General features: G+C 37.7%; 1 protein-coding gene across 1 annotated transcript in view; it reads left to right on the top strand.

The window, feature by feature from the left end:
• Nucleotides 1-2195: 2195 nt before the first annotated feature.
• Nucleotides 2196-8619, top strand: part of tet2 (tet methylcytosine dioxygenase 2) — a 29491-nt gene continuing 23067 nt past the window's right edge. The window contains exon 1 of the mRNA XM_016520565.1: nucleotides 2196-2739. The gene's annotated coding sequence lies outside the window, so the exon portion shown is untranslated. The remainder of the gene's footprint in view (nucleotides 2740-8619) is intronic.

Genomic DNA, 8619 nt, shown 5'->3' with positions numbered 1-8619 from the left:
GAAGTTGATTTATTGCAGACAATAATTTAAGTTAGTGGCCACAATCCTAAAATTTATAATGCATGTTGTTATTTAAGCCTATGTGAAATGTTAGGTGTCACGTGGCTGGCATCTCTCAAGTTTTTAATTGGAGTTGAAGCATCACAATTGTTGTCTCAATTGTTGCCCTCTTTAATGCCTGTAATCAAGCAGACGTGTGAGGTCACTCGTGTTAAAAGTGTGTCCATTCCATCATTGTCCCCAGCAGTTTGGGGTCAACCCCTTTTTCACACACAAGGTGAGAGGTTTCCCCCCAAGAGGTGAGGAGTGATGTGAAAGGATGATTTGTCGCTTCTGACACTTTTTCACAAGCCATAACATTCCTCCACTGGGTACCAAGAGGGATGCTTAGTTTAGTTTGCTCAACATGGTAGCTATGTTATTTTCAACTGCAGAGCATTCACACTATAGGCTCTGATTCCAGCAAACTGGAAAATGCTATAGGGCCTTCTGTGTGAACACAAGGCAGAGGTAGAATGTTGGGAAATGTAATGCTGGTATAAGAGTAGCAATGTTACCAATATCAAGCCCAGAACACGTGTGGTTTTGTATAGGGTGTGTGTCCTGGCATTAGTTTGTGTGTGACTGTTGGACCAGTGAAAGAAGGAGAAAATTTATACACAGACAAAGACGCAAAAAAAACATAAATAACAATGGCAGCAAACTGGAGTGATTCTAGAAAGGGCAGGGTTTTTCTGTTTTCTGTGAGTATGTTAAAAGTCACTTTGTGATGTTTGTCGTTATAGGTGTGTGTTAATTAAAGCACAGAAATCAGGAATGCTCTGCAAATGCAAATTAACAAAATTGCACAGTGGTGCCAGAACAAATTTTCACAGAAGTTTTATGAAAGAGGCATACATGATTTTGTCCTTTGGAGGGACAATGTAGTTAACATCAGTTATTAACATGTATTAACAGGATCATACAGGAAAAAATATGTGACAACCCTAAAATGAGAGAAACTGAGCCAAAACTATATTTTGTTGTGTTTAGGTCAACTTGTGTAATTTCTTGCTAAAGGTCTTGACAGTTTGTACATTTTTTTTGCGGTGACTTATAGTGACCTCTCACACCATTGTGAGGGTTAAGTTTAGGGGTGAACCTTCATGGTGACATTTTACATACAAATTGTATGTTTTTGTATGAGTAAGATATTACAAATTCATAAGAAATCAATTTGTACGTACATGTGTTATTAAGTAGTTATTACAGTGTATTAAGCAGTAATAATGTGATAATTAAAAAAATATGACAATTGTTGCAAACATTATGATTGCATTTATGTCACATTTTCTTAAACCTTGGCCAAATAACTTGGATTATTCTTTGATAATTGTAACAAGTGTAATACCAAATTCCTACCATTGCTGACCTGATCTATGTGGAATGGCCAGTTCTGGTGATTACTGCTCATGCAAGCCTTCCTGCCTTCCCCCACTGCCCTTCCTCCACGCGGTGTAACAACAATCTCTTTTTCTACTCCTTGCCTGAACCTATTGGGTCAACAAACGTCACTGCAGCTAGGCTGTGGCCCACAGGAAAGAGGTGGGGTCTCCCTTTCAAAACTGGAGTGGAGCCAAAGGCAGATTTTTTCAGACAAAAACCACCTGTTAAAATCCAGACAAGACAAAAAAGGGATGTTTAAAAGCTCTAAACGGAGGGTGGAGGAGGAGATGGGTTAGTGCTAGCTTTCACATGTACATGACTGCACACAAGGGCCATAGTGTTAAATGAGAAGCTTTGAACTTTCTGTCTTCTGTACAGAAAATCTTTAATGCATTCAGATATTAGGTCAAATATTAAATTTCTTTCTCAAAAAAAAGTGTCTCACAGTAGTATATATTTGGTATCCTGTTTGTCAGACAAGAATTTGTTCAAGCTCCAGAGTTTTTTTAAGGTCTAAGTGTGCGGCCCCCAAACTGCTGTGTGCCAAAATAAGACCAAGCAAGTGTAGACAAGGGTAAGGCTTCATAGAAGCTGAGGCAGTGCTTCACCATCTAATCTGTGAGGAACTAAGGACAGAGAGCTTTTAGAGTTAGTAAGACCAAACAGCATGAGTAAGAAATGTTGGTTTAATGTCTTGTAATAATTGTCTCTCTTTTCCTGTTTGCATTTAGTATACTTTGTGTCATTGAAACTGACTGTGAGTGGAGGGGTTTTCCCTCCCTCTGTGTCTGCTGGAGTGGGTGGACGGTGAAGCCATGAACTGTGCAATCCAGTCCAGTGCTTCAGAGCAGCCAGTAAAGTGTGCACTATTGTGTACAGCTGAAAAAAAAAAGAAAGAGAGCAAAAAAGGAGGGGGAAGAAAAGAAACTCAGTCCCTTTGTGTGGAGAGGACCCAGCAGGAAAGCGATTTTGCAATTACTTCAGCTTGCCGGCGAAACAAGCTTGGTTCCTCTTATCTGCACACACTTGCACACTGGACTGTCTCACTCTGCACACTGCTTATACAAGCACATATAAGAGTGAGCGTGTGTTTACGGGCTGCGTCTGGACGCGCTTCGAGAGCCAACAGCAATGCAAGTCTTCTGCCCCTGATGATGAAAGCAGACGTCAGACTAGCCCATGAATATTGATGCGGAGGTAGTCTGTTTCATAGACGGAACAGAAGGAAACAAGATGGCTGCCCTTTAGGATTTGTTTAAGAGGAGACCTAGACGGTTTGTTGGAATTCTACAAAGTGGAAGGACTTAAAACAAGGTGAGAGAGTTTTCCTGTTCTTGCCCTTTTCCTTTGGCCTCCAGGGTCTCTTCAATGGCTTCAAGCACTTTTTTAGCAATGTACTGTCCTTTTTAAAACCGTGAGCTGACATAAGAATGAAAGGATATTAGATAAAGCTTCACCAACATGGCTGACGTTTTCTGTCTCTCTTTCTCCCTCCCCTCTCTCTGTCCCTTTTTTGTTGGCTTGTGCAGACAGAATGTATTTCAAGCATTTAAATCTAATTTGTCTTCAGTCATTTTTATCTAAGATGTTGTGCAGTGGACAGCTTTAGGAATGCGCGTCTGCTTTGAAAAATGGTGATCTTTGTGAGGCTGTTGGCCAATTCTTCTTCAGGCACTATTTCCCAATACATCTCCTGTGCTGAGAGAAAGACTAAACAGCCACACTGCTAACAAAATTATCTTATCTATTCAGTGTCCACCGACCTATAGCTAGACATCTGTATATCCAAGAAAGAGGCGTTTTAGGTCTGAAAAAAAAACATATTTAGTAAAAATATATATATATGTATTTTTTTTCATGAAAATGTGACAAGGAATATTATTTTCTTTAAATATGACAAAGTTATTTTTGGTACATTTCTCCTTTATTTGATATGTGCTTTGATTGAATGTAGATGTTTGGCTAGGAATAGTCAAGCTCCTTGCTTTCATTGCATTCATCAGTGAATGACAAGCAGACACAAAGACTAGCACAGTCCTGAGGATTAAAAAACAAACAAACAGAAGAGCGTAGTGGTGGAAGCCCACAAGGTCAGAAGCTTTAAAAGAACTGAAACCCAACCCCATAGCACCATTAGCTGAGGGCCACCAGAGAGTGGAATTTTTGCCTTGTCTGACATTAATAGGATTTCCATTGTTTATTTGTACACAACATCTTAATTGTGTTTATGTCTACATTTTATGCTCACAGTAAGTATTTTCATTAGAAGCAAAAATGTTTCAATTAGAGAACATCAGTTCTCTATATAAGTTCTTTGTATAACATTCAATTAAATAGAGAACAATTTAGTGTCCATGCTAAATTTTATTTATATTCCATTAAGATATTATTCACAGCTCACAGTCCATGGTGTGTTGTAGTGGCCTGGAACATATTTGCATACGTCTGACATTAAGCTATAGGCTATTGAAATTAAGACTGAGCAAAGAAAATGTCAAATGCTTGAATAATTTTGACCGTTGTATTGAGAAAGCCAATATTCAGCTGGAAATAACCAAGTCTGAATGTTTCAGATGTATTTTTGAATTAATTGTGGCTTTTGACATGTAACAATCAAACATATTAACTCAAGTAAACTGTTACAAAAGGCTACAGCAGCAACTCTTTTATCGGCACTAATGAATTGCAAATGTTACCTTTGCTTAACTGATTTAACAGCTCTATTAGGATTTGCATCATAATTGGCTGCTGGAATAATACAGATAAAAGTCCTGTCCTGTTATTTTGTGTAATTAGCTTGTGTATTCCAACATTCTGTTTAGATGTGAAGTGTGGAAGTTAGCCCATGCCTGCAAGGGGATCCTTTATGGAGTGCTGTCAATGAACGTGATAGAGAGGTGGTGCAAATGCTAATGTAACCACACTGAAGGAATCTGGATACTGTATAAGCTTCCACTCCAACTTTATGTTTAGAACAGATAATCCTTTGATGATTGTAGTGGTGATAGAGCAATACATCTGTCACTAAACATATTCTACTTATATAATTGTACTTATATTAAACTTAATATAATTGTAACGGTTGCATGGTAACTGGTGAGAATATACAACATTAGCTGGAGCTTATCTGGACTGGAAGTACAGGCAGACCCTTTTTTCTGATAATAGTGTTTGGTGCAAAACAATAATGTACTTCTGTTCAATGACATGGTAGATTTCTTTGCATGATAAGAAGGCTCTTTGTTTTATTTGGTTGAATGTATGAGTGAAAAGCAGACATCTGATTTTTTTATCATCTTTTTTCCCACCCTTTTTGTCACTTTCAATTTTGTTTTGCTTGTGATTTGTGCTAATCATATTTTTGCTAGGGGTCAGTGTTTAAAAATCACAATTTAGGACAGTTTCTCTAAAAAGACAAACTTTTGCCTGAATTTGCAATGAAAATATGGGATTTTTATATAATTATTTACAATATTTGATTTGTAGGGCTTATTAATAATGGCATATATACTGTATATCAATTATCATAACCCTTGGCCAAAAACATTTTCCAGCCTGCATAGTAATTGCTTGTCTTAGTTAACAGCTTGTACTGCACTTGATTCAGTAATATTTTAAGCATTTTTGGTGTAAATTGTCACAATAGCTCTGAGTGCTGGGATTTATATGACGCCATATACACGTTTGTTTCATCCTTCAATACAGTCATTGGATGTTTGCATTTTTGAAGAGAATTTTGGGCTGTTAGAATATGTTTTGTTGTCAAGGTTTAATTCTCAGGCGTGAATTGAAGAGCACACTCCACGTGCGTAAGCGCACATGGACGCTCTGTTTACAAACACTACCTCACAACCCAGTCACAGGGTTAGATGGAGAAGTGTACTTACACCAGCCAAGAAGGTCACTGGAAAGCACGGTCATTGACTACGCCAATTTAGACCCTTTCCAGAACATTTGTATTCAAAAGACTTTAGCTAAGTTAAACTCATGGCACGTGGCTTGCATAGTTTCTGCCACCTTCAGTTCTCTGAAAACTAAATGTCTTGTGGTTAGAGGACTTGGCTGAATATATTTGTAAAGCTCAGTGAATCACTAAAAAAGATTTTTCATTACTTATAAAATAAAGTACTGATTGGTACCGTACTTCTGAGAAAAGCAAATGTTAATTTCCTCTGAGGTGAACGAAGCGATGATGCACTTATAAATGTGGTTTTCAGTAGGTTTTCTCTTCAGTTCCAGCTGTGTGGATTCAGAGAAAATCTGGTTGGTTACAGCAGAGGCGTAGAATCGTGGTTCATAACAGAAATGCTTGATGGGTTTTCCCTTCAGAATCATGTACTTCTGAGAAAAGCAAATGTTAATTTCCTCTGAGGTGAACGAAGCGATGATGCACTTATAAATGTGGTTTTCAGTAGGTTTTCTCTTCAGTTCCAGCTGTGTGGATTCAGAGAAAATCTGGTTGGTTACAGCAGAGGCGTAGAATGGTGGTTCATAACAGAAATGCTTGATGGGTTTTCCCTTCAGAATCATAGATGTAGAAAAAATATGTATGTCAGGCTAATATAAAAATCATATGCCACATGCTAATTTCGAAAACCGATGATGTCAGTTTGGGGTTATAGGGGGATTTTGCCTATATAAGAATTGCTCAGAAGTAAGTCTACCAAGAAGAGAGGTATGTTGCATGTGTCTGTGAAAGCTTTTGTGTGTGTATGTGGGGGTGCACACATTCAATACCAGCAGACACACTAATCACAACCAGGCTGCTCACAAGCCCAACAGCCTCAGTGCAACAAGGCCACAGAGTCAAGAAATCTAAAAGGATCTTTCTCATAAAATACTTCACAAGAGTATTTTCAATAAGCTGAAAACTGAAAAGGAGAGAAAGGGGTGTAAGATTCACATGTATATTCACTGGATGGCAAGCCAAAAGTCACCTTGTTGACAGCAGATTTACCACAGAGACAGCTGGACCTCAATGTCATTCAAGACTGTAAACTACCCATAAGCCTTGGATGACATTTCAAGAGGTTAAAGACGAGCAGGGGTCGATCTGAAATTTGGGTCAGACAGAGGATGTCTCAAAGTGGTCCAATACTTTTCATGTGGTTTTTGTGTCAGAGACCATGTCTGTGCATTGCATTTCCCCCCAGCAGAAAGTAATGCTATATCAGCAGTCTCTGAAGTTTGGTGAAAAATAAATGGGAAGATATTACAAGCCAACATGAAATGTAAAATACATTCTCTGTCAGGAGATTAAAAGTGTTGGGTGAAACTTTTTGCTGGAAAATTGCATAATGATAATTTTATGTATGTATGTATGTATGTATGTATGTATGTATTTATTTATTCATTTATTCATTTATTCATTCATTCATTCATTCATTTTTTTTTTTAGCTGTATATAATACTGTTGTGGATTTACAAGGCCTTGCAACTCCCAGGCCTTAAACAATCCAAAGGTGACAATGGCAAGAAAAAATCAAGATACAAGATACATGACAAAAAAATGCAATTATTAATTTATTAATTTGTGATTAAATATTCAGTTGAATTCTTGTTAGGAATAAGCAGGCTTCATTAGCAACAGGATTCATTAGCAATATCTTCAAGGAAGTCTCATAGCATCACTATAAACTTTTAACCTGAACCACCAAAACGCTGGAATTGTTCCATTCTAACCTTGGTTCAGATGATTCCGTTAAAGCTTTATACATTGAACAGTATTGCTATTATTCTATTATGTAGATACGTTTGAAGTCCTATTTGAGACAGCAAAAACTCCTCTTGTGAGTTTTGTCATTTTTGGTACTATCAGTATATCAGAGCTTTGTAACCTTAAAGGAGATGATAGATAATAAGGTGACAGAACAGTTCTTAGATATTGAACTAAATCACTTGCTTTGTTAACTATTTTAATTAACAATATAAACATTTTAGAATTAATGCAGAACAGGTAACCTGTGTAAAGAAGATAAGGTTAAAAAGTTGTTATAAATGAAAAACCTATCTGCATCATGAATAGAAGGAATGTTTCATAACTTAGTGATATATCTAAGAGGAATGCTGTTCCAGAGACACTGGAATGCTAATCTGAAATGACCAATTCAACATGACTCCCACGTCATTAACTGTAGAGCAGTAAAACCATCTAGACACAAACTGTAGTCAAGCAACTATTAGAAATGTTTGATCCAGCGATTAGTATTTCCGTTTTAATAGAATTTAGCCAAAGGATTTTCTTTTCTTAAGATCCAGTCTCTGATGTCCTTAATGCAGTCCACCCACTTGAAAGACTGAGATTTCCTCTGGAGTATAGCGGAAATACAGAACTGAGTGTTATTCCCATTATAACAAAAAGCTAAAGCCACAAAAAACATAAACCTGACTACTCAAGGTTACACCATATAAATATTTTAATGGTTTAGAGCAGGGGTTTTCAACCTTTTAGGACATGCACCCCCCCCCTCCCCATCCAAGTTGGTCTAATTTCACTCGCACCCCCCAACTTCCAACAGTAAAGCAGCAAACAATTTTTCTTTTGCTCTTTTTGATTAACATTATTTACATAAGAAATGCACGGATCCGTTATACTGATGTACATTTGATATTTTCTTTACTGTTTACATTCACTTAAAACAACCGACTCTGCTTACAAGGATACTTGTCAAGACAGCCATTGGTATTCACCTGCTGTCTGAGAAGGCTATCTGTTTGTGCACTTCAGGTGTGTGAGCGGTGCGCATAGAAACGCTCTATCACAGTGCGTGAGTACCGCATTGAGATGTCTTGGGCTTAAATGGCTTAAAATTACTTTAATGTTTAAACTGACAAGACTTAAAACACGTGAGAATGAAAAACTTTCTCGAGGAAGCAGCACTGATCGTTAGTTTTGGGGGGCTAAGGTGACAGATAGGGGGGCTGAAACCCACCTAAAAAGGGTTTAGAACCGCCCCTGGTATAGCGTGCGTAATTATACTGAAACATAAATATATAACCAGTTTACCTGATTCAATGTGATGGCTGAGCCTGTTTCTGAGATAAAAACATGCCAATCCGTGGTTGGATTTCCGACACGGCTAACCGTAAATCATCTTACACTGTCAATAAGCATGACCAGGGTTGCCAGGTTTTCACAACAAAACCCGCCTAATTGCTACTCAAAACTACAAAATGCGGCAAGTGTTAAAGTAG

The sequence above is a fragment of the Sinocyclocheilus rhinocerous genome, unplaced genomic scaffold, assembly GCF_001515625.1.
Source record: "Sinocyclocheilus rhinocerous isolate Xijiao unplaced genomic scaffold, SAMN03320098_v1.1 scaffold2134, whole genome shotgun sequence".
NCBI classification, from domain to species: Eukaryota; Metazoa; Chordata; class Actinopteri; order Cypriniformes; family Cyprinidae; genus Sinocyclocheilus; species Sinocyclocheilus rhinocerous.
This window is presented reverse-complemented; position numbering and strand designations above follow the sequence as displayed.